Here is a 26,689-nt window from a genome sequence, read left to right as displayed (position 1 = left end):
AATATTTTCCACCAGCCGCCAATGCTCCAACCTATGGCTCCAACACACCGTTGCACGGGGTGCAGAATAGTTTCCCCCCACTTTCGTGCAAGACATCGGGGAACTGCTTTCCCCGGTCTTTAGCAGAAATGTTCGTCGGTAAATGAGATGGATTAGATTTTTTCATCTTGGTGTTTTCTCTCTCGTGTGAGTTCCACACGTTCACTCTACGGTGTTGTTTACCTTCTGTGATGCGCAAACTGATGATGTTGCGTCATCATCATCATCACTACTTCACGTCAAGACGAGTTAACTTTTTTCCCCTCAACTTTGTGTGGAAAAATGCGGGAATTATGCGCCATTTTGCTGATTATGCGGTAAATTATTCGATCACATAATTCGCATTTTTCTGGAGGGTCTATCGGATCCGTGTATCTACCGTCCGATTGTTTTTCTTTATTAAACATGTAAACGGAGGAGCTTTTGAGAGGCCTTTTTGCTTTTTACCTTACTAAATGGTCTAATGGTCATTGGAGCAGGGGGCGGGGCGAAACTCACGGAAGTGATTTCAAAACAAAAGCGTTGATAATATTATAAACAAAGGGAAACAAGGTGAATTTAGCGATCACAACGAAAACGGCCAAGACACATATTGAGCGTAGAAAATGGATGTTACTAAGGGCTGTAAATATAATAAGCCTCTGTCTAAAATGAACAACATTGTTAGGAGATTTAAACTATACAGCGATTCTGCACTGCGGTCACTCCGCCGCCTCTCGAGTTTGTTTTTTCAAATCAGCTGCTCTTCATTCCTGCTATATTTGAGGAGTGATACAAATATGTTTTACCACAAGTTCTTAAGGAAACTGACACTGTTGGACTCGGTTCTAGTTTGACTTCTACCAGAAATAAGTAAGTACTTTTGCTGTGTACTTTGTGAGTAATCCTCTGTCAGAGTTCCCTCCATAGCACATAATGCATGTTTTTCTGCTATCTTTGATGAATGATAAACATATAATTTTACCATTAGTTTTTAATGAAATTGATACTGTTTGACTTTGTATTAGTTAGCCTACTACTTACAATACATTGAAGTACTTTTACTGTGTATCTTTTGAGAAATACTCTGCCAAAGTCCCCTGCTGAGAACAAAATCAAGCCACTTCTGCTAAGTTTGATGAGGGAATTATTTTTTGTTGCCATTAGGTCTTCGTGAGATTGATCGTGTTGGACTCAGTACTAGTGAAACTACCCCCACAAGTACTATGAAGTACTTACTGTGTACTTTTCCAGTACCCCTCTGTCAATGTTCCCTCCTGAGAACAAGAATGCATGTTTTTCTGCTATTTTGAATAAGCGTTAAAACAATCTTTCTTCATGAGACTGATATTGTTGGACAGAGTATTTTAAGAGGATGGTAGACATGATATCAGCAATATTTCCAGTCAGTACTCCGGCAGCAGCATTTTTACTCCTTGGAAAGTCTTTAGAGTCTGGCCTGGATAGCTGGTCACAACTATCCTTCTGCACACTGACACACTCTGTCACTCTTGATGGCCTCTTATGAAGCTGCTGTCTTTTAAAATATGATTATTTCTCTGCTCCTAGTTCATTCCTCGCAGATTCTTCCATCAGTCCCAGTAATTGCATGTCAGTCAATAGAGCTTTGAAAAATGTGTCCAATTAAACATAATGTTTTTTGTGAGTGAAGGCCAGAGCTAAATTATAGATTGTTTGATTGTGTAATTACAAGGTGAGAGAAAATAAATCCACATCCTCCTATGAAATGTATTTTATTTCCTTTTCCATGTTATACTTATACTTACTTGCATTAGAACATTTGCATGTTGAACTACATGATATCTTCCCCAGCTTCAAGGAAATACAATAATTGTATAATACAGAGGATTATTGGAAAAGTACACAGTAAGTACTTCATAGTACTTGTGGGGGTAGTTTCAGTAGTACTGAGTCCAACAGGATCAATCTCACGAAGAACTAATGGCAACAAAAAATAATTCCCTCATCAAACTTAGCAGAAGTGGCTTGATTGTGTTCTCAGCAGGGGACTTTGACAGAGTATTTCTCAAAAGATACACAGTAAAAGTACTTCAATGTATTGTAAGTAGTAGGCTAATACAAAGTCAAACAGTATCAATTTTATTAAGAACTAATGGTAAAATTATATTTGTATCACTCATCAAAGATAGCAGAAAACATGCATTATGGAGTGGACTTTGACAGAGGATTACTCACAAAGTACACAGCAAAAGTACTTCATTTTATTTCTGGTAGAAGTCAAACTCATGCACTGTCAACGGGTGGGGGAGAGGGGGGACATGCTCGTGAACTGTTAATAATAAGATCCCATAGGTCGGAAGTAGATGGGCGGGACTTCGCCTCCGGAGCTTCGCTGTTAGCGGAAGTAACCGGCGGATAGACGGATGAGAACATGGATTGGTGGATCGCTTTGTCAATCATTATTCTCCCAAAGGGTAAGTCCCGCCTATTTCCTTTCTTCTCCCTCGCTGTGGAGTGTGGAGGTATGGCGCAATATTAATAGCTGAGAATGTAATATCATTTCAGATAATTTTACAAGTATGGTGTCACATTACACGTTTTTGAGGCGAATACATTTTAGACAGAGCCCCAAGGAAAACTTTAAGTTCAACTACTGGTTAATGAAAAAAGGCCTTCTTCGAAAATCAATGAAATGCCCCTCTTGTGCTCATGTCATGAAGTTGAAACAGCCTTATGCTAAAAAGGAGGCATCATGGTAAGTAATGCTAGAACACTTAGCCTGTGCTTCGTTTATTAATTTTGGGCATATCATATTGTTAGCTCTGTAGCTGTAAATTCATCTGAATGTTGGATGCAGACTTGTCACCTTTCAGAAACATTCACCATTTTGAATCTACATTATGTGACCTATGTCATTCATGCATATCTGATGGCAAATTATTATATAATTTATATTATTAAACCTAATTGTTTTTATTAGGAGGAATTATCAGCTAAATCTCACCTAGAAAGTCATAATTCAAATCACACTGCTGATAATTTATATTTGCATGTGGGCTACTTTTTAAGGTGGTAACACTACTAAATGCACTCAAATATCTTCCTTATTCAGTTAATTATTGTAGATTAAATTCTTCTTGTCAAGTATACCTAGAAATGTTGAATAACACAAAGGACTTGCGCCATATTCAATCCATGTCTTAGATGTATCAACACCTTACAAATCTAGTATTAATTTATCAGAATTCTATTCAACCAATTTGTTTAATCATCAGGATGTGCCGGGATTCATGTCACAAAGGGAAAACATATTCAAGGTCCATCCGAAGTGGCTCCATGTTTGAGAATTCCCATGTGCGACTGCAAACATGGATGCATTTCATCTACAGGTGGGTGGTTCTAAATCATTCATGAAAAGTGTATATATGGAAATGTACTGTACACCCATGACCACTTCAAAATTGGTTTTAACCTCCCCTCCTAACTAACTGGATTGTTTACAGATTTGCCCAAGGCCTTCGATTGCGACAAGTCGACATGCTGCAGGAAGGAATTACTCGTAGCTCTGCAACTCTGACTAAGCTCGCAGACAAGCTGCGAAGTGTTTGTAAATCTGCCATGAGAAGAGTGAGAAGAAGAGGCCAGCAGACCATTGGAAGACGAAGTGAAGTTGTTATGATCGATGAAAGCAAATGTGGCCATAAAAGAAAGGTGTGTAAACTATGCAAACACTTTAAGATTGTTACATAATTAAAACAAGTTTATTTCCTATGATCTTGCATACGCCTGTCCTTAACAGAGCTACTTAATGTAGAGACACTATACATACTTTTAATACACAGAAAGTTAACATTTATGTTCACCATTTCTGCTGTACAACACTGTGTCTATCATAGACTATTATTGCTAATTAATTATACATAAAGTAGTAGAGTGTATTGTAAATTGTAAAACATTTTAACAACTGTTCTGAACATGCTCGAACAGTTAACTGCTGTGTGATTAATAATTGAAAAAAAATGCATACAGTATTCCATGTAGAAATATACAATGGTAAGGCTCTACGGAAAATATATTAAAACATTCTTTATTTAAAGACACTGCAGACAGAGCCATTTTAATGTAGTCATTCCAAGTGTATGTAAACCTCTTTTACCCATCCCACTGTTTGTGGCTCAGGTGGTTGTGCATTATTGTCCACAGCTCTTTGTGGCCATAGGTTGCATAAATATACAATTTGTTCTCCCATGGAACAAAGAGAAGGATAATTTGTGTGTGTCAAAACTAAATACTGTAGTAGCCTTTTGTACAATTGTGTCAGTATCCTTATCTATGAGAAATGACTGTTGCGTTTTGGAATAAGATATGCAGTTCAATTATGCCATAAAGGGAAATGTCACGATATTCCTGCACCTCAGGACAGTTGAATATGTGTAAACATGCACTGCTCCATAATACTCGTGTCAGTACAACAGAGGACGGGCGAGCAACAGGAGTTCCTGGGTGCTCGGAATGCTTGGAATCAGAAATGACAGGAGAAGACCCATTCTAAGATCGTGCGTCGCCGCTCAGCCAGACATCTTATGCCTCTCATAAAGAAGCACATTAAGAACGGAAGCTCAGTCCTTTCAGATGGATGGAGGTCTTACAGCCGGCTTCAGGACGAAGGTTATAATCACCTGACTGTCAACCATCAAGAATCTTTTGTTGACCCTGTTACAGGTGCACATACACAGAACGTAGAGAGATTTTGGGGTATTTGCAAGACAACTATCTGGAGACTCAGAGGAAATGGAACACAGTTCGTTAAAAGATCATTTGGATGTCATTGAGTGGACTTACTGGCGTGGAAAACATCACAGATATGGACCACTTGGAAGCTTTTGCATAACATTAGAAACAAATATAAAGTGTGAAGCCTGTGAAAGGTAGCAGATGTTGCAGATACCACATTTACACTGTCAGTGAAAAGCGATTGCACGATTAAAGACACTTTAAATGTTTGTAACCTCTGTTAAGTGGTTACATTTGAATAAAACAGATATTTTAACGTGAGCCTACTTTGTTCATGTGCTGTTGAGGTTCATTTCAGTAGTTGTGTGCTATAATGTATTTACAAAGTGTGAAGAGGAGGCAACTTTAGAATAGGAACCTGTTCAGGTCAATTAGAGTCAAACTACTAGCTTATTGGTTATGAACAAGACTTCACTTTAAAATAGGGAACATGTTCTTAGATAGAAATACCTAATTTTGAGTTATTTATGTCTTGTTACATAATAATAGATCATATTTGTTAAGTGTTATTAAAGGTGACATGTCATGCTTTTCCGGTTATTACCCGTCCCCTTGTGTGTTATGAAGGTTTGTATGCATGTAAACGGTCTGCAGAGTCAAAACCCTCAAAGTACACCCTGTAGCGAGTAAAACTCTAACACAGAGAAGAACTCCCCAAAACGCCTCGTTGGTGAAACGTCATCATCCATTTGATTCTTCCGGGTACATCAGGAAGTCATGCTGTAACCGGAACGAAATGGACCAATCCGTGGAGCCGTTACGTTAAGTCCGGAGCCGTTACGTTAAGCCCCCTCGAATTATTGGTGGAAAGATTTCCTCACAACATTTAATATTCATTACTAAAGGTACAGCCGAATCATCACAGCGCACAAAACCTATTACCGCCGCAGATGGACCAAAAAAGGGAGCGTTTGAAAAAAAATTGCGGGTCCGCTCAGTGAAACAATAACAACGAAACATGGAGGAACAAAAGTCTACGTTTAAATCGTGTGTGTGTGTGTGTGTAGAAGTGTGTGTGGTTAAAACACATCAGCCACACCGCTCTTTAGCCTTTCTAGTGATTCTGAAGGAATACACAGTGAAGGCGGTGCGTGAAAGGCACTGCGTGCTACTCTTCTCAGAGGCTGAGTTAACCCTCCCGCTGCCTCCTGGCGCTGCAGAGATTTCATGAAGTGAAGGAGGTGTTCCTTCTATAAAGCAGCTGTGGGCAGCAGATACTGTGAGAGTCACAGACATGAATACATAGATCAAGGCAGACTGGTGCACACACTCTCCTGTTTTGCCAATCCGGTGCTTAGACAAATATAGCTCTACACCCCTGGCCGAAATGTCCTTAAAATGAAGTCCGAGTTCGACATTTTAATTCATGTCATGTCAGGACAGAATGCGACACGCCCGTTCTAAGCCGTGTCCCTCACTCCTCACATCCCAAGCTGCATCCCCAAAAAGTTTATTAAGTTGTTGCATCGTTTCAGATGTGATGTTTCAGTTGTGCCCTTGATAAGCTATTAAAACAGTAAAAACACGTTCAGTTTCCTTTTGCTTTTTGTGTCACCTTTTCACCAAAACATACCCATCTGTGAAAAAGAAAGTAATCCAAAAGTAATCTGATTACGTTTTTTAAAACGCGTAACTGTAACTGTATTCGGATTACTTTCAGAGTCATGTATTCAGTAATCAGTAACTGATTACATTTACAAAGTAACCCTCCCAACCCTGTGCATACATATATTGTCTTCATACATACATACATACATTCAGAGTTATTGCCACTCACGCATGCACAGTTCGTACGTGCTCGGCTGAAGTCTTTGCGGTGTGCTCCAGTCTGGTTCCAGTGCAACACATGGCCAACACGCAGGAGAACACGCCGACGCAACAGCGTGAGCAGAGATAGACTGCGCAAAATATACAGATAGCAGGAGACAGAGGACAGCCACGGTCAGATAGGAAAACATTCAGGATCTGGATCAGTCTTATGCGACAATGGAAACTGAACTAAAGAGAACATTTGAAACTTTAGCAGTCTGCGTGATCTGCCTGTAGGGAGGGGCGGGCCGGGTAAAGTAACGAGTTACTTTATGTAGAGAGTAACGAAGTAGTGTAATTTATTACTTTTTTTAAAGTAATATGTAATATATTACTTTTTTTTTAGTAACGACCCCATCTCTGGTGACTACGCAGTGAACGATCAGGAGTGAGTGACTGAGAGACCTAGCTGGCAGTTTCTTACAGATGGATAAACAAGCTCCAAAGCGTAAAGCCGTTTTTGTATAGTTTGTGTATACAGTATACAGTATTGTAGCGAGCCCTGGGTTCAGAGGGGGGGGAGGGTGGGGGGGGTTGGCAGGGAAACGGGGTTCAGGGGGAGTGGCTGTACCCGTAGGATAGAAAAGGGGGAAGTGACGTCTGACGCGGCTGTGGAGATGAACGTGTTGCCCACATTCTGTTATTGAGTTTAGGCTAGTTAGCTAGCAGGTTTATTGTTTTGGGTGCAGTCACTTTTGCCTCCACTTGCTGTTCAAATAAATGTTGAAAGAAAAAGTAAATCAGTTCTGTTTCATGTGGGTGTTGAGAGATGTATCCATAGATTTAGTCCCTAATTTTGCTCTCAAAGTGCACCAGATTGATGCATTTAACTTCAACATTTAAAAATCTCTTCCCGGGGGAGCATGCCCCCGGACCCCGCTAGAGGAGGTGAGGTCCACCACCTGCCCACACCCCCTGTTAAATTGTCTCACCCACATTGAGGATGCTTCCTACGCCCATGTTTTATTCCATGCGTCAAGTCAGGTAAATTGGGCCAAAATGTTATTGCATCAATGATCTGTTAACATTAAAATCACTAAATATATGCTGTAACTATTTTGCTCTAGGCAACTCAAGGGCTCAGGTAATGTGATTACTTTATGAATAATTGTCCAAAATAACATCAAATGCATAGGGTTTTTGTTAAGTACTTTCGTCGCCGGCCGGCCGATACATGCCGCGCATTAAGTGGGCCTGTCTGTCAATTAATCCCCGGGCCACTTTTTCCTCCCAGTCCGCCCCTGCATACATATGTTGCGACCCTGGGTCATTAGGTCATGTGTGTGGACATTTTTCCCTCCTGTGTGTGTGTGTGTGTGTGTGTGTGTGTGTGTGTGTGTGTGTGTGTGTGTGTGTGTGTGTGTGTGTGTGTGTGTGTGTGTGTGTGTGTGTGTGTGTGTGTGTGTGTGTGTGTGTGTGCGTGTGCAACAGGTGGTGCCCGTTAAGCTGATTAGCTACCTTCAACCTGCTGATTGGTCCACCTGAAGAAGAGAGGATATTTAACTGCTGCCGTGCAGTTCCTCAGCCTCTCTCCGACTAGACTTCTCCCACTCCCAACACACATCTGCGCTGCGATGTCTGTCCTGTTACACTGATTGCTTATTTATACCGTATGCCGGTCCTTTCTCTCGTGTTGTGAGACTGTGTAGAAAAGCTACTAAACCTGTCTTTGTTAGACACGCTTTATTTATTTTGCTTAGGAGTGCAAAACCCTTTCTTTTTTTCCCCTTCTGGATAATTCGTTTTCTCCTGTTTTTTGCATTAGAGTAGGTAAGATTTGTGTACGTTTCTTTTTCTCATTTGATAGGTAAGATTTTGTGTTAAAAGCTTTCTTTGTTTTGTGGTTTTGCTACTCCGGTGTGTAATAATTTTGGGTAAATACATTTACCAAACGCTTTCTCTGTTTTGGCGTCCGTGTTCTTGGGAGTGGGAAAAGTGGGGAGAGTACATTTTATGCTGCGCCTAGGTTCCCCTAGGTCTGGGCGTAACACATATATTATTTATAATATTAAATGTAAACATTGAATGAATGTGCATGAGAGCAAAATATATGAATATGAGAACAAAATGCATGAATGTGAGTGACAATATATGAATGTGTGCATTGAAATATGATATGAGAGCAATATGTATGAATGTGTGAGTGTAAATATATTTGTGTGTAAGAGTGAAAATATATGTATGTGCGTGAGAGGACCAGTAGCTATGAATTACGGCCTGTACGGCCCCTCATAGTTATGGCATATCCACAGAAAGAGACATAAAGGAGAAACTGCAGATCAAAGTTTTGGGGGGAACATGTACTACTTTTTATTTCAAATGAAATTCATTTTCTAAATCACTTTCTTATTAAGCCGGTGTGCTTGTTTAAAAATGCTCTAAGTATCTACTGTAGATACAGTATAATCTCACTATGCAGTTTTATTCTTAGCTCATGCCTACATGGAAATAATGTTAATTAGATTGGCATGAGCTCTGGTTTCATTAGTAACTCACAGTGGACGTCTCCATTAGAGTTGTCAGTGGATACAGGTCGATGATCCCCTCCCCCCGCAGTAACCCCCCCCGCTGCCAGGTCTCTGTCCGCCCCGAGATACTGCAAGTGTTTCATCAGAGTGGCCGGCTCAGTGTCTCTAATCCCTGCAGTGAGTGGGAGAAGCTAACGGAGCTAACACTGTGATCCAGGATTACTGTAGGCAGTGCCGCCTCGCTCTAAGCCCTGATCCCCCTCCCCCTGTCACTATGCGGCCGCTGTGGTCAGCCTGCAGGTAATCACCCATGGATGGCACAGTGATGCTGAGCCCGCTGATCGTGCAGCCAGGTGGGAGCACAGAGAGGGGAAACATTAAGTGATTTTGAGTGGCTCATATTCCCATGACATTCACCTGGTGTCAAACTGATTTCAGAGCCACTCCCTAGTGGGGATGTACCATGTAGTCATAACACTCATCTTGACCTGTGGGATGGGGGGTACGATGAATCTAGTTGGACAGAACCCGACTCTCTTTGCCTTAGCTGGCTATACAAAGCCTAAAGCCCCAATCAGAGGAACTCATTTGGAATTGTCTGATCTGTAGTGAGACACGGTATCCAATGAACTGAAGATGCATTTGTGTTTAAAGGTCACCTATTGCACTTTTTGATGTCTTTCATACATCACTATGTGTCCCTGGTGTGTAAGGAGACTCACAAAGTGTCAGAACATACAACAGACTCTCTTTCCCTCCGTACCCAAATCTCTAAAAACGGGGGTACAACGGAGCTGATCCAGATTTGCTTCCGATATGACGTAATATCTGAAATGTGGGCTGGCTTTAGACCCACGGCCCTATCAGAAACGTCGCTTTCAGAAACAATGTGCAACGTGTTTTGGAAGTAATATGGTCTGTGTTTACATTAGCAATAATAATAAAATAATAACAATACATGTATTTATTATAGCACCTTTCACAGAAATATATTTCATAAAGTGCTTCGCAAGTAAGAACAAAAGTCAAAATTAAGACCACAGAAACCTGAATACAATAACCACATGAGGCATACATTTAAGGTCACCATAAACACAACACACAGACCACGTGGACTTCTGAAAGGAGCAAACATAATAACAGAACACACCACACACATTTCAAATAAAAGCCAATGTAAAAAGATAGGTCTTCAGTAGTTTTTTAAAAGCTTCTACAGCTGTGGGGCGTGTGGTGCAATGGGTTGTGCGTTGGTATCAGGGGAGCACAGGTTCAAACCCCACTGCAGTCAGCATGTCGTTGTGTCCCTGAGACACTTCACCCCAAGTTGCTCCTCTGGGGATTGCCCACAGTATTGAGGATGTAAGATGCTTTGGATAAAAGCGTCTAACAAGTGACGTGTAATGTACAGAGACTGCAGAGCGGATGGCTAGCGAGAGCGTTTCACAGTGTTGGAGCCACCACCTGAAAGGCACGGTCACCTTTAGTTTTTGGGTAGGCCCTGGTCTGAATTCCTAAGTGACCTACTGGCGATGTAGGGATGGAGAAGGTCACAAATATATTCCGGTGCATTTCCACACAGGGCTCTAATAACCAGAACCTTAACATCAATTCTAAGACGAGTTGGGAGCCAATGTAAGGATTTTAAAATTGGTGTAATGTGTGTCATCCTGCTTGACAGTCTTGCAGCAGCATTCTAGACCATTTGTAGACGGTTGAGAGATGACTTGCTGAGACACGTGAAAATTACAATAATCCAGCTGGGATGATATAAAAGCATGAAGGATCATATGAAGCTGCACTAATGACACAACAGACCTGAGCTTTGCAATATTTCTGAGATGGAAAGAGCATGTACGGGTCAGTGATTTAACATGCTGATCAAAATGCATTCTGATCAAGTGTTACACCAAGATTTCGTAGATTGGACCAAACAGCTGAGGAAAGGGACCCTATACTCTTTGCAACTGTCGGAGCTACAGTCTGACGCAAGGATGAGAACCTCTGTTTTGTCTGCATTAAGGTACAAGAAGTTGTTAGACATCCAGTCCTTATGGCATTTAGACAGTTGTGTAACACGGATAGTCTGAGGATGATCATGCTCCATAATGTTTCAGAAATAATCATTGATGTGGGTTGGAACATAAGTCACGGCAGGATGTAGCTGAGTTTCTGGGTAGAAACCTCTCTTCACAGAGGAGAGCTCATGCGTGCTCCAAATGGGCGTGGCCAGCAGCAGCTCCAAAGGGGCGTGGCCAGCAGCAGCTCGGCAACATTTAAAGCTACAGACCCAGAATCAGCACTTTAGTACAGGGCTGAAATAGGTGATGATGAAAATGGGTGATCTGTTTAATATTTTGAGCAAAACACTTCAGAGACTTGTTTTTTATATATCAGAGACCTATAATATGCCTAAAAGTAGTATAATAGGAGACCTTTAAGTCACAACATTAGAGCAGCCTAGTACTGCTACTAGGACCCACATTCTAACCGAGGTCGCTGTGGCCCCACACTGAGTATTAACCACTATACGATCACAGCCACTACGCTTACTAGGGATGTTAAGATTCACCGATTCGCATCGGTGCACCGGTATAAACGTTCAAGATGCGAGTGCACCGGGTGAGAGAGTGCACATCGGCTACAGTTTGGGTGGAACTCGTGCGGTGCATCGATTGTAGCGTCTTTGCATCGGTAAACAAATGATTCATTCATATAATATCCTCTCATCCTGTCACCACTCCGCAGAGACGATCTTTGTTTCGCACTACGGAGGCCGAGAGTCTCAGTTATCAACACACATGGAAGTCGAGGAGAAAGAGAAACACAGCGCACCGAAAAATACCTACAAATCAAACGTTTGGCAACACTTCGGATTTTTCAAGAAAGACGGTCAACTTGAAAAATCGCTCGCAAATTGTAAACGATGTCGTGCCGCTTTAAAGTACACAAGTAGTAAGAGGAACTTAGCGACGCACATAAAGAGGCGACATGGGGTCTGCGGCTGAAAAGAGAAACCTGAAAGTTAGACATGAGTTAAATCACTCAGTGAGGTGTTCGGTCAGAGTGTGGTGTTTAGTTTACAGCAGCCTGTGACGGCCAATCACAGTTTAAATGTCTTCCTCACTGTAAGCAGTTATGAAATACCTGTTTGTGAAAGAGGTTATTCGTATTCTTTATTGTTCATATAGAACCCACTTATTTCTGCTTACTGGTGAGTTAGCCTATGAATGAGTGTTAAGCACATCAGGCAGCAGCTGTATGGACATTGCACTATGGTAGCTGCTATTTGCACTTTGTTAATCATAGGCAATGCATCCTTAAATAGTTTAACTGTGAGGTGTTATAACATTGTACTGTACTCTGGAGAGTTTTTTAAGGTAAAAAAGAAACAGCATGATGGGATGCGCAGTACTAGTAGAGAGAACCAAATATGTAAAGCACTTTTTTGTTAATGTATGATTTGCTGCATATGAGGAATAAAACAAAAATCCTCTGTCGTACCATATTGCATTGTATCATTATTTTGCATCGTGTTGAATCAAATCGTATCGAACTGTATCGCAACAGGGGTGAATCGTATCGTATCGCATCTCCTGGTGTTTCAAATGTATCGGTAATATATCGTATCGTGGCAACGTATCGAGATGCGCACCGGCCTCAGTGATGGAGATGCACATCCCTAACGCTTACATGGTCTCTTAGCCATACCAGAGATTGAACAAAGGTACCCTGACATAGGGGGCACCCAGATTGTAACTGGGGACCTCTTGATCTGCAGTTTCTTGGGTTTTGATACAAACTAGGGGCACACGTCTTTCTGTGTGATTTCCACTGCCTGAAAGTATGTCATATATTTTGAGAGTGTTGAAAATAAAACCTTTTTGAAATAACTGCTACTTATTGAAAAGCTGATACAGCAGATCAGGACCTTAAAGTGCTTTGAAACAAATCAAAATCCGTTGTTGGGATAAATGATGAAGAGCTGTCCGGTAGTGGGCGTCACGCTGCACACTGTACGTCTTCTTCCCTGACCGGTACAGCACTTTACAGCCTCATGATGTGATGGGAAAATAATTGTCTGCAGCTGTTGAGTCCTGTTATTTATATATGTGTGTGTGTGTGTATGTGTGTTTAAGAGCTGGGTCTCCTAAAAATAACGTTCCCATTCAACAAAACAGAATTGTCAATTTGGTATGCTTTTGATATAACACAATTACATGTCTCACTGAAAAAACTGAAACATAATTAGATATAATGAGTCAACACATTTCACATAACCAATGTGGGAGGGTGGATTTGTCAAACAAACTTCCACCCAGGAGATGCTGTTTGTGTCCTGTATAAAACTTTATGTCCGCCATTTTAACTCGCATCCGTAGTTGAAATTCTTTAACAAACATATCTTTTTTCAAGCCAAGTCATTCTCATTTACTTGAACAAAGTTCATACTGTTTGTAGTTCTGTTGCCTGAACAAAACAAGTCGTTTTTTTTCTTCTAAAAGTTCTCTGTTAAAGTGATACTTTTACATTTTCAAACCAAGTCGTTTTGTTGCATTCATTGTTATTTTGTTTTAATTTAAAATATGAACTATGTGTTTAAAACGGCCGCCGTAATTCCCCCCCAGATGTAATATTGCAGGGTTGGTTATACTCAGTATGATGTTAATGCAGTTGCTGTGTTTCATAGAAAGTGTGAACAGAAGGCTCTTGAAATAACAGCACCAGTTTGAGGTGAGCTAATCGAATGGAAACTGCAGCGCGGGCACCTCAGACACTTTATTCCCAGGGGCCGCACAGAGCATTTTCCCCCTGTCTAGAAATGGAAACGCTCCCTCAGACTCCAGGGAAGCACATCTGAAATTCATCCATCAGTTCTCTCTGGTGTATATAAATACCCATGTGGAGCAGTCACACACAGGTTTGGCCTATAATACGGCGCTCACAGATGGTAATGGATGGGCATGATTCAAGTAGGTGGTAAAGTGCTGCGAGCAAAAAAGCAAACCACTTTGTTTCCAGGCATATTTCCCCAAATAAAAGCAATCAGCGAAATATTAAGCTTCCTGATCCACATTTAGGGAGCGGGGAGCTGTCTCCCAACATGGCCTCCCTCTGAAGAGGTGTACGTTGGAGGGATGAATCACTTCGACAGGCTGGCCTGCTTTAGATGCTACAGGAAGCAGCTTTTCTCTGTGAAAGTGATACTTTGACATTTCAGAATGTTTTTTTCTTCAACAGGATGGAAAAAACATTAGTCTGCCTCCGTGAATGGGGAAAACCGTGCTCAGAGGCACATACACAACACTTTATAAGTCCTTAGAACATGTCAGAATAAATATCTAAACGTCAAGGGCTCCAGTTATTTGTTGGATTTCAAGTTTTAAAAAGTGTTACTGCTGTGAATCAAACCACAGACAGACATTCAAAACAAATCAGATGGCCTGAGTTGTAATTGTGTGACAAAAATATGAAATAATGAATCTTTAGAACTTCCCAGATGTGTTTCTATCATTGTGGAAACATTTACATTCCAAGCATTCAGTCGTGGAAACATATGGATATTAAGTCCACATCTCCACGTCTTTCACACTTTCTTAAATCAGAACAAATGTAAAGTTGGAGATCTTGTGGGATTTTCATAACTTTCAACTCATAATATATTTTTATCTCTGTGTAGTTGTGACCATGACTGCAGATGTATCAATGGCCAGCTTTCCAGTCGTTATGCTACATGAGTCTAATCACTTCCTGACTCTAGCTCTCTTCTTAGAATAGCGTTGATCTTCACATCTCACTGTTGGAATGAAAATGATTTGTTGAAGTATTACTTTAAAGGAGAAATCATCAAATGTGTGTAGTAAAATTATCCAAGGGATATTTTTAAGCTCTGAATCATTTCAGAGGTCTGCTGTTCCCCCTGAGGTTTTTATTTCAAGTCAAGTTACATTTAAAATATGTGCAATAATAGAGTCCTGTCTGAAAAGGTTGAATACCCAAAAGTTGTATGTTAGAAATATTTATTAGGGGTCCCCAGCACATAGAAACGGCCTGATGCGTATTTATATGTTGGGCATTTTACACAATTAGCATAAGTGTTGTGTTAATCAGCATTAATTACCACCTACAGTATGTGGACAATAGTACACATATTGGCTTGGCTGATTTGGACACTTTGGAGTGGTTCTGGGGGTCATTGAGGATGCTGAATCCATTTCAAACATTTAACCAGTTAAGCCCCGAGCCTGTTTTTCAGGCCTCAGACTCGAAAATGACATTCCCAGAACAATTGACATCCTGCTGAGACCCAGAAAGAAAAAGGTTTCAAATTTCCTTTTTTCTTTTTGATCAAATTAGGGTGGTATAAACATAATGAATAACAAAAACTAAAAATATATATTTTTAGTTTTATTGTGTGTCCTTTGTAGAGGACATCGGGTGTTAGTTATGTGAAGCATAGCATACAAACAACATTAACATACAAGTACATTTAGACAACATTAGATCACAACAACTCAATGCAACAAATACTGAGCCCTCATTTGTAGTACTCCATCCTTTTTTGAAATGCAGATACATCTGACACTTGAGGCGAGGCGGCGCAGTTTCTCTCCACGGGATGCGGAAGCAAAATGCTTGATGGGAAACGACCATGGATGTATAATAAGAACTGGATACAGCGTGGGAGGCGGGCCTCATTCATTCCTATGAGAGCTGCTCATTGGTGCATGAAGATAAAATGGGCCAACTTTTGAGAGAGCGAAACGTCACAGATTACCCGTCATGCCTGAGAAGTTTAACCACGGCCCCCAAAAGGCTCGTTCACATTAAGCACGTCAATTTGCGCACACGTAACAGCACCGCGCGTTCATGACAGCATGGTACTGGATTGTTATGATGGATTTGATATTAACAAGGCGGCCGCGGCAGTTAGCGGCTAGCTATTAATTAATTACACATCAATCGTTATGTACTTTTATATTACGCTGATAACAGGATCTAGTGATATCCAAGCAACAGAGCTTAATTTAGCATGATACTTGTGTGGGTTGTTCATGAAACCACTTGGTAATATATAAAAATGTATGTATTTTGAAGCCTGTTATGATCAATTGTGAGTTAAATCCTATCTAAAAAGTAAAGCTGATGATGGATTACTACTGTGGTGGAGTTAAAATAACAATAGCCTATTTCTTTTTGAAATGTGATGGAGTAAAAGGTTAGTAACTGTGACTATTTATGTTAAGTACCCCACTGTCCCACAAGTAACAAACGTATAATACTTGAACTATAACACCCCTTTTTGTTAAATACCAACCATGTGTATATGTGTATATATATATATATCAGAGGTCGCGTTGACGTATTTTTTCTAACAATGACGGAAAAATCTGAAAGCAGTCCGTCATTTTGACAGATTAGAACACAACTCGGAACAGCGCCAAAATGTCCACCAGCAGCCCACATTATATTAGATCCTTAGTGGCCAGGTCGACTGAGGGCGATCTACTGTACTCTACTGTAGTCGGTAACTATTATCTAGTCATTCACACCCCTGCCCAGTTGGTGGTGAGTGTGTGTATATTAAGTAGCTATTGTCTAGTCTTGTTTTTGACCTCGTTGATTACCTCGTTGTTTAACCGGCTTTAGCAATCGCAAAATGTCACGGCAGCTGATCGTCCGAAGCTTTTTTAATAAGCCCAGTAATTGTGATGTGAGCACTTCTCCTTTGCCGAGATAATCCCTCACAGGTGTGGCATATCAAGATGCTGATTAGACAGCATGATTATTGCACAGGTGTGCCTTAGGCTGGCAACAATAAAAGGCCACTCTGAAACAGGCATTTTTGCTTTATTGGGGGGGTCTGGGGGGGGGGGTCCAAAAACCAGGCAGTATCTGGTGTGAGGGGTAGGGTTAGGGTTAGGTTGGGGAAGAGCGCAGGGCACCTGCGTGGTGCACTGGCTCTCGGAAGATAGGTGTTTAAAAAAACATTAAAAACCTCCGTAAACATAAACCTTATAAAAACCCCTTTAAAAGCATCATAAAAGCTCCGTGAGGACAAGACTGTTTCAGATAAATGGTTAAAAAGTGCAGAGTGGAGCCGGACCACGGAACGGCGGCAGAGTATGCTTAAAAAGCAGATCTCCCCGTCCCAGGATCTGGAGGGTGGTGTGTGCGTGCGTGCGTGCGTGTGCGGAGCTTGTCCCAATGGAATCCATAAAACACCCTAAATGATAGGGGGATCTAAAATGGCCAATTTAAAAGTGATTCCAGTTCTATTAGTAAAAGCCGTGCATAGTAGTGTAAGTGCAGTTAAAACACAAGTGCAATGATACAAATATAAATAATTAAAACATTCTCCCCAGTAATATTAATTAAAAAGTAAAGGGAGTGTTAAAATTAACTAATAATAATAAAATAAGGAAGGCACACCGGGTTAGTAAAATCGTATACAATGAACTGGATGTCACTGAAAAACAGAAACCATTAAAATCGAGGTCGGGTAAATTTAAAAGATTCCAAAGGGTAGCCGTTTTTTTATTTAAAAGGGTGGCAGGGAGGTGAAGAGCTCCCCTCTGCGGGTGGTTTCCCGGCCTCCAGGTAATAAAATAATTTAAAATAAATATAAATAAACAAATAAAAGCGTCCCTCATGTGGCTTTGATCATTTTCAGATAAAAACATACACATAAATACATTTAAAATTATAAAACATGTAAGAAGTAATAAAAACATAAATATGAACACCATTAAGATAAATAAGATAGTGCTGAAAACATGCGATAAAAATGTAGCACACCAATACAAAAAGTCCAGATGAGGAGGATCTATAAATAATTAATAAATAAATAAATATAAGTGCTAAAATACGTGGAGGGCGGATTAAAACAGGCTGACACAGAAGGGAACCAAAATCCCCCATCTGCAGGGGAGAGACCCCGGGGGGAGAGGAGATCACACAGGTTAAAACATGTTTAAGTGGCGGGAGGCGGACCCATCAATTATATTTTTCATTTAGTCCGCCCGGGTCAATGGTGCCCAGGCGATGGATCCACCTCCGCTCCGCCGCTCGCCTCTGGCCCGTGCTCCAGCCGCTGCTGCTCTCCAGGCCCATTGACTGTACACTCTGGAGGCCATGGAGTTTAAAATGGTTGTATAAAATGCTCGTGCCGTCCCCGTCTCTAATTCGATATTGGTGTTGTTTAATTCTGAGGCTGATCTCATTGCGCGTGTCCCCCACATAGAGTCTCTGGCAGGCCTTGCACCTAATTGCATAAATAGCGTTTTTTGTGTTAGGTGTCAAGGCCTGCCGTACATTGCTCCCCTCTCGAGAGAAGGGATTGAAAACGTGGGGGAGGCGAACGAAACCAACCTCAGAGACCCGAGGCGCCTCCCTAGTTGTGATGCTTTTATTTAATTTTGTGTGAACCAGGAGGTCCTGGAGATTTTTGTTGCGTCGGTAGGCAGAGATCAGCCGGCACGGCCGCAGCGTGTCACAGTCCCCCCTGGCCCCCTCAAAATTGGCCTTTAGTTTGCCTAAAAGGCTGGTCAGGCTCCCTGAGTAGGTTGTGATGAGGGGGACCAGGGTAGGGCCGGGTGGAGATGTCTTTGTATTTCTCCATGAAGGTGCGGCTGACCTCCGCCTTAATGCTTCTAAGGAAGCGCCTCGAATAGCCCCTGGGTCTCAGCGCACTAAAGAGGATTCTGGTAGCCTCCTCCACATCCTCTGCGAGGGTGCATATCCTGTGGAAGCGGATCAGCTGGGACTTAATCAGGCCTCTGTACGTGTGCCCAGGGTGATAGCTGGTTTTATGGAGGAGTGCGTGGCGATCTGTGTCCTTAAAGAAAACCCTGGTGGTGAGTGTCTTGCTGTGGTCGCTGGAGCTGCGGAAAAACACCCCAGTGTCGAGGAACTCCACAGTGTGTGTATTTAACTGATGTTTGAGTTTTATTTTAGGGTGATGTGTGTTGAGGATGTCTGAGAAGGTGAGGAAGTCCTGTTCTGTGTGGTGCCAGAGGCCAAAGATGTCATCCAAGTACCGGAAATACAGAAGGGGTTTGAGGGGTAGTTTAGTAAAGACCGTTTCCTCCCAATGGGCCAGGTAAATATCTGCGTAGGCTGGCGCATATTTCCGGCCCATCGCACAACCACACAGCTGGAGGTAGTGGTTACTGTTAAACATGAAGTCATTGCGGGTGAGTGTGAGGTGGAGCAACTGAATAATTTGGCTGTCGGGTCTGGATGGGTCTGGGTTTTTATTGAAGGAGTGCTGAATTGCGGTGAGGAAGTGGGGTTTCAATGTTAGTATACAGTGAGACTGTCTATGGAGAAAATGAGTGTGTGGCTGGGGACTGTGAGGTTTTTTATTTTGTTGACAAAATCATAGGTGTCTCTGAGATAACTGGGGTGGAGTTTTGAAAGAGGATTAATAAAATGATTGATGTATTCTGTTATGTTGTAGGAACCACAGAGGGGACCGTCCACGTCTCCACAGGCTTGTGGATCTTGGGGAGCAGGTAGAAGAGGCGGGGCCTGGGCTCCTCCGGACCATCCAGATATTGTTTTTGTTTTTTGTTTATGATTTTGTTAGTGTAAAGCAGAGGTGCCCAGTACGTCTACCAGCTGGTAGTACTGGTAGTACTACCAGCACTGGTAGTACGTCTACCAGCATTGCCCCCGCGGGCGACCGGTCGCCCGCGGGGGCAATGCTGGTAGACCGCGAGTCATTCATTAAAATAAAAAAAATCAAGCTCCGTTAAAATAGACAAAACAGGTTTTGATCCCTCCTCCCTTGTCCTCCCTGCCACTTAATCAGTCAAGTGCCGGGTAGTGATGGGAATTCCAGCTCTTCTTGGTGAGCCGGATCATTTGGCTCGGCTCACTAAGAAGAGCCGGCTCTTTCGGCTCCCAAAGGGCTCTTCAGTTTACCACATATTATACCTTTTATAATTAAATCTTCCCATTTGCTCTTTCCAGCGCTGTTTTTGCAGGGGGCTGATTCTGTGAGCTGCAGCTGACCACGCCCCCCTGCAGGAGAGGGGAGCGTGCTCTGAGATCAGCTGCTAGGCTGCAGCAATGATGTTTTCAAATCTGTAATCAAAAAGCTCCTCAAAAACACTATAGAAGCAGTTCCTGCCGTTGTTACGTTAGTTCAAACAGTAACAACGGACTACTTTTCTTAGCGGATGCATGTCAATTTAAATCAATACATAAAACTATTTTTTAAATCAATAAAATCATTTTCTAAATCCATAAAAGCATTTCAATTAATTGGGAGTCATGTCGTTACTTTGTTGAGAATGTGGCCATGTGTAATAAGCGGGATAATGTGCCTTCATGCCGATCTAGATCAGAGAGAGAGAGAGAGAGAGAGAGAGAGAGAGAGAGAGAGAGAGAGAGAGAGAGAGAGAGAGAGAGAGAGAGAGATTTCATTATAACTTTGAGAGACTGTTCATTTGAGTCTGGTGTCTAAGTTGACTGTTCTACTCGTTTATTGTATTCCTTGTACTTATATTTGTGTTTTATGTTTAAGATTTCAGGACATGGAGAGTGGTTTCTTAGCCTGCCTGTTATGTGTTTCTTAACAGAGAGAGAGAGAAATAGAGAGAGGTTAACATGCCATTTTAGTTTTATGTATTTGTTTCTGTTCAAGTGCCCAAATAGAGTTGTTGTAGTTATCCCATGTATACATAACACGTGTTATTCAGCTCCTTGCAATTTGGGATTTTATTTTTGGTTGGTAGACCTCGGTGAGCTGGTCATTTCAAAAGTAGCCCACCGGCCCAAAAAGTGTGGGCACCCCTGGTGTAAAGTGTTGCTGTAATGTCCCTAACTAGTGTTTGTGTTTCCAATTGAAGTGGGTGCGTCAGTGATCTGTAGTATGTGTTGTCATTTAACTGCCTATGTGCTTCCAATATATAATTGTCCCTATCTTGTATGACTATTTGGCCCCCCTTATCTGCAGGTTTGATGACTGTGTTGGCTGTTACCTAATGTTTTAATAATTTGGTCCGGTGAACAGAACAGGCTCCCGCCCCTGGCTCCCCAGGAAGTGGTCCATGATCTTAATCCGCCTGTGGAAGGCGTGGAGGTCCGCCCTGATCTCCGGTCGGGTGGGGAGTTTGGGTGTTGGAATGAATGATAAACCTTTTTCCAGTAGCTCCAGCTGTGCGGTCGTGGGGGAGAAAACGGCAGAGAGGTTGGTTATATTTGAGCGGTGGGGAGTTGTGATGCAATTATGATCCCCGTTCAATAGTTTAAATGCTGCTTCCAGTACCTGAGTAACATCTCGGCCGTCTGCAGGGTCCAGTGGATGTTGTCACGTGAAGTGACATGGAAGAGTAGTGGGTTTATTTCCGGTATGAAGTTGTATTTGGAAACTATGGTGTTGTTGAGTGTGGTGAGTGCAGTCTGCTGGTGGATGGTCAGACTGTTGGAAACGTTTATGATGGGGATGTAAATGGTGGCGTTTGGAAAGCAGAGAGTACTCTGTTTCCACATGGCGTGCAGTTGTTTAATAGAAGATGAGAGTGCATTGTCTGAGAGTCCATTATTGAGTCCTACTGATATAACTTGTGAGGTGTTGTGACATGGGGGAAGTTTACTGAGAATCGAAGTTATGTGATGGAATTTCTACCCGGAAAGCTATCTATCTGAAGGTGGGGGTCTGTAAAGGGGGGGATGCGGGAGAGATTGGAGTCCCCGACAATAAGGGTCCTCTTCAGCAACTCCAACGACCATACCTGCAGTTTCTTAAAGGTTCTGGGATGTGTGTGAGGTTCTTGGCGTGTGGGGGAGCCAGGTGCCGCTGCAGAGAGCCCTGTGGAGTGGGAGGTGGATGTCTCAGATATTAGGCTTGAAGTCAAACTGACTCTCAGTGGCCCATGGTGGTGGTGGGGTTATGGTATGGGCAGGCGTATGTAATGGACGACTAACACAGGCCACTCGATTCACAACATTACCCTAACCCTAACCCTACCCCTCACACCAGATACTGCCTGGTTTTCGGACCCCCCGAATAAAGCAAAAATGCACGTTTCAGAGTGGCCTTTTATTGTGGCCAGCCTAAGGCACACCTGTGCAATAATCATGCTGTCGAATCAGCATCTTGATATGCCACACCTGTGAGGTGGGATGGATTATCTCGGCAAAGGAGAAGTGCTCACTATCACATATGTTTTCAGATTTGTGAACAATATTTGAGAGAAATGGTTATTTTGTGTATATAGAAAATGTTTTAGATCTTTGAGTTCATCTCATGAGAAATGGGAGCAAAAACAAAAGTGTTGCGTTTATATTTTTGTTCAGTGTATATATTAATGCTGTCAAAATTATCGCGTTAACGGCGTTAATGAATTTTTTGAATTAATTGCGTTAAAATATTTAACGCATGTGCAGAATGGCCCGCCCCATACATCCCACCAGTGGCAGTGCCAGGCTACACCCATACCAAGAAATGGCTTAGCCGCACCATGAAAAATGAGGTTAAAGTAAGCAAAATAAAGTTTGCCAACTCGCACGGAGTAAATTGCACAGACAGCAGTTAGTAAGATTGATTTCAGTAGCCACTTGTCTGGAAATACCGAAGACTAGAAACGGTTTTATAAACTTTTATCACGTAGTGATCGTCTTCTCAATAGAACATCTTTGATAATGTCTTCTGGCCAATCAGAATCAAGATAACAGCGTGGTGTTGTTGCAGGAAGTCCCGACGGAGAATACTTTTGCTGTAGTACAGGGGTGCATATAACTGGTACGCAGGTTATGTGCGTAATCTGAAATGCGTACCGTCACTTGTGTCACAAAGCGCATTTGCGTACCGACGTACTTGTGAAGCTTTTCCAGAAGGTGGTTAGATCACCGGACGACAGAGTCGGTCTCCGTGTGCACAGACAGGGCTGCTGTCAACGTCGGTCTGTACAACGGAACTGTGCCAAAACTACGCCATCCGGCTGCGGAGGGAGACTCCCCCCCTTCACTGGAGAACTGCGCTAAAACAGCTGATCACAACGTTCACACTCTGTCGTCACGAAGTACTCGACTAGCCCCCCCCCCCCCCCCCCCCCCCCGTCAACTTTCCTGAAGTACTCCCCCGTTGATAGAAATCAACACGTAATGAATTAAGACCCCAAGGTTTGATGATTGATAGGTGTGTGGGTTGTCTTTCATTTTGACACGCAGAAAAAATGTATAATAAACATAGATACTGTATGTTAAATGGATATATCCCCCTTCTTTCTCTAACCCTAGCCAGTCTCCAGATCTCAACCCCATAGAAAATCTTTGGAGGGAGTTGAAAGTCTGTGTTGCTCAGCGACAGCCCCAAAACATCACTGCTCTAGAGGAGATCTGCATGGAGGAATGGGCCAAAGTACCAGCAACAGTGTGTGAAAACCTTGTGAAGACTTACAGAAAACGTTTGACCTCTGTCATTGCCAACATAGGGTATATAACAAAGTATTGAGATGAACTTTTGTTATTGACCAAATACTTATTTTCCACCATAATTTGCAAATAAATTCTTTAAAAATCAGACAATGTGACATTTTGTCTCTCATAGTTGAGGTATACCTGATGACAATTACAGGCCTCTCTCATCTTTTTAAGTGGGAGAACTTGCACAATTGGTGGCTGACTAAATACTTTTTTGCCCCACTGTATATATACGTAACATGAACGTGCCGGGCAGCGCGGTCCCGTGGGTTAGATGAGCGTTCATAATGCCGAGGAAAATATAACTCAGAATAACGTTATTATCACATTTTACAACTTGAAGACCGAATGTTTTTAATAAGGGCTATACAAGTGTTCATACTGGGTAGTTTATTTAGTTTAAAAAAAATTATCCAACGATTTACAGACCACTCTTTCCCAATGTAAGTTGATGGGAAAAAGTGTTTCTGGGCCCAGCAACCTAACTGTAGTACCGCCGTTTGGCCACAACGAATATTCTCATCAGAGTCCGGCGCACTTCCTGGGGGCTTGGAAACGACTCGCTGGTATCTCGAGCTGAGCGCTCATTGGTGGTTTTTACCACGTGCTACTGATGAAACTCTCCAATTGGCTCGGCAAACATCAGTGTCAGTTTTACGTCGCAACTTCCATTCACATTTTTCATCATTGTTCCACAATGTTTATCATCATGAAATTAATATCTCTCTGAAGAACCAGCACCTTACCGTGGTAGAGAGGTTTGTGTGCCCTGATGAACCTGGGGGGCTGTGTTGTCTGGAACCTTGTGTTCCTGGTAGGGTCTCCCATGGCAAATTGGTCTCAGGCAAGGGGCCAGACTAAGATTGGTTCAAAAGACCTCATGAAAGAAACAACAAGAAGTGAGGATACCCGGCCCGGAGGAAGCCCGGGGTCCCCTTCTGGAGCCAGGCCCAGAAGGAGGACTCGTCGGCGAGCGTCTGGTGGCCGGGCTTGCCACGGAGCCCGGCCGGGCCCAGCCCGAAAAGGCAACGTGGGCAACACCTCCGCTTCTCCGTCCCGCGGGCCCACCACCTACGGGAAACATCGATGGGGTCGGGTGCGCTGCCAGAAGGGTGGCAGTGAAAGCGGAGGGTCTCGACGGACCAGACCCGGGCGGCAGAAGCTGGCTTTGGGGACGTGGAACGTCACCTCTCTGGGGGGGAAGGAGCCGGAGCTTGTGCGGGAGGTGGAGCGGTACCAGTTGGATCTGGTTGGGCTCACCTCTACGCACAGCGTCGGCTCTGGAACCTTACTTCTGGATAGGGGTTGGACTCTATTCTTCTCCGGAGTTGCTCAAGGTGTGAGGCGCCGGGCGGGTGTGGGGATACTCACAAGTCCCCGGTTAGGTGCTTCGTTGTTGGAGTTTACCCCAGTGGACGAGAGGGTCGCCTCCCTACGCCTGCGGGTTATGGGGGGGAAAACTCTGACTGTTGTGTGTGCTTATGCACCCAACAGCAGTTCAGAGTATTCGGCCTTCTTGGAGACCCTGGAAAGAGTCCTGTATGGGGCTCCTGAAGGGGACTCCTTAGTCTTGCTGGGAGACTTCAACGCACATGTGGGCAATGATGGAGACACTTGGAGGGGCGTGATTGGGAGGAACGGCCCCCCTGATCTGAACCGGAGTGGTGGTTTGTTACTGGACTTCTGTGCTAGTCATGGATTGGCCATAACAAACACCATGTTCGAACATAAGGATGCTCATAAGTGTACGTGGTACCAGAGCACCCTAGGCAGAAGGTCCATGATCGATTTCGTTATCGTATCATCGGACCTGAGGCCGTATGTTTTGGACACTCGGGTAAAGAGAGGGGCGGAGTTGTCAACTGATCACCATCTGGTGGTGAGTTGGGTCGAGTGGCGGGGGAAGCCTCTGGATAGACCTGGTAAGCCCAAACGTGTAGTTCGGGTGAACTGGGAACGTCTGGAGGGGGCCCAAGTTCAGGAGGCCTTCAACTCACACCTCCGGCGGAGCTTTTCGGGCATTCCTGTGGAGGTTGGGGACATTGAACCAGAGTGGTCGGTGTTCAAAGCCTCTATTGCCGAAGCCGTGGTGGGGAGCTGTGGTCTCAAGGTCCTAGGTGCCTCAAGGGGCGGTAACCCTCGAACCTCCTGGTGGACACCGGTGGTCAGGGAAGCCGTCCGACTGAAGAAGGAGGCCTTCAGGGATTTGTTATCCCGGGGGACTCCCGAGGCAGTTGCAAGGTACCGACAGGCCCGAAGGGCAGCAGCCTCATCCGTGGCCGAGGCAAAGCAGCGGGTGTGGGAGAAGTTCGGAGAAGACATGGAGAAGGACTTTCGGGCGGCACCAAAGTTGTTCTGGAAAACTGTCCGACACCTCAGGAGGGGGAAGCAGGGAACCATCCAAGCTGTGTACAGTAAGGATGGGACGTTGTTGACCTCAACTGATGGAGTGTTGGGGCGTTGGAAGGAACACTTTGAGGAACTCCTGAACCCGACAACTCCGCCCTCTATGTTAGAGGCAGAGCTGGAGTATGACGGGGGATCAACACCAATCTCCCGGTGGGAGGTCACTGAGGTCGTTAAACAACTCCACAGTGGCAAAGCCCCGGGGGTGGATGAGATCCGCCCGGAAATGCTGAAGGCTCTGGGTGTTGAGGGACTGTCATGGTTGACACGTCTCATCAACGTTGCGTGGAAGTCGGAAACAGTGCCGAAGGAGTGGCAGACCGGGGTGGTGGTCCCCCTTTTCAAAAAGGGGGATCAGAGGGTGTGTGCCAATTACAGAGGCATCACACTACTCAGCCTCCCCGGGAAAGTTTACTCCAAGGTACTTGAAAGGAGGGTCAGGCCGATTGTCGAACCTCAGATTGAGGAGGAACAATGCGGATTCCGTCCTGGTCGTGGAACGACGGATCAGCTTTTTACTCTCGCAAGGATCCTGGAGGGGGCCTGGGAGTACGCTTATCCGGTCTACATGTGTTTTGTAGACTTGGAGAAGGCGTATGACCGGGTTCCCAGGGAGTTACTGTGGGAGGTGCTGCGGGAGTATGGGGTGAGGGGGTCTCTACTCAGGGCCATCCAATCTCTGTACTCCCAAAGCGAGAGCTGTGTCCGGGTCCTCGGCAGTAAGTCGGACCCATTTCCGGTGAGGGTTGGCCTCCGCCAGGGCTGCGCTTTGTCACCAA

This window comes from Pseudochaenichthys georgianus, chromosome 24 (genome assembly GCF_902827115.2).
Source record: "Pseudochaenichthys georgianus chromosome 24, fPseGeo1.2, whole genome shotgun sequence".
NCBI lineage: Eukaryota > Metazoa > Chordata > Actinopteri > Perciformes > Channichthyidae > Pseudochaenichthys > Pseudochaenichthys georgianus.
The sequence above is the reverse complement of the archived record's forward strand: the minus strand, read 5'-3'. Positions refer to the sequence as shown.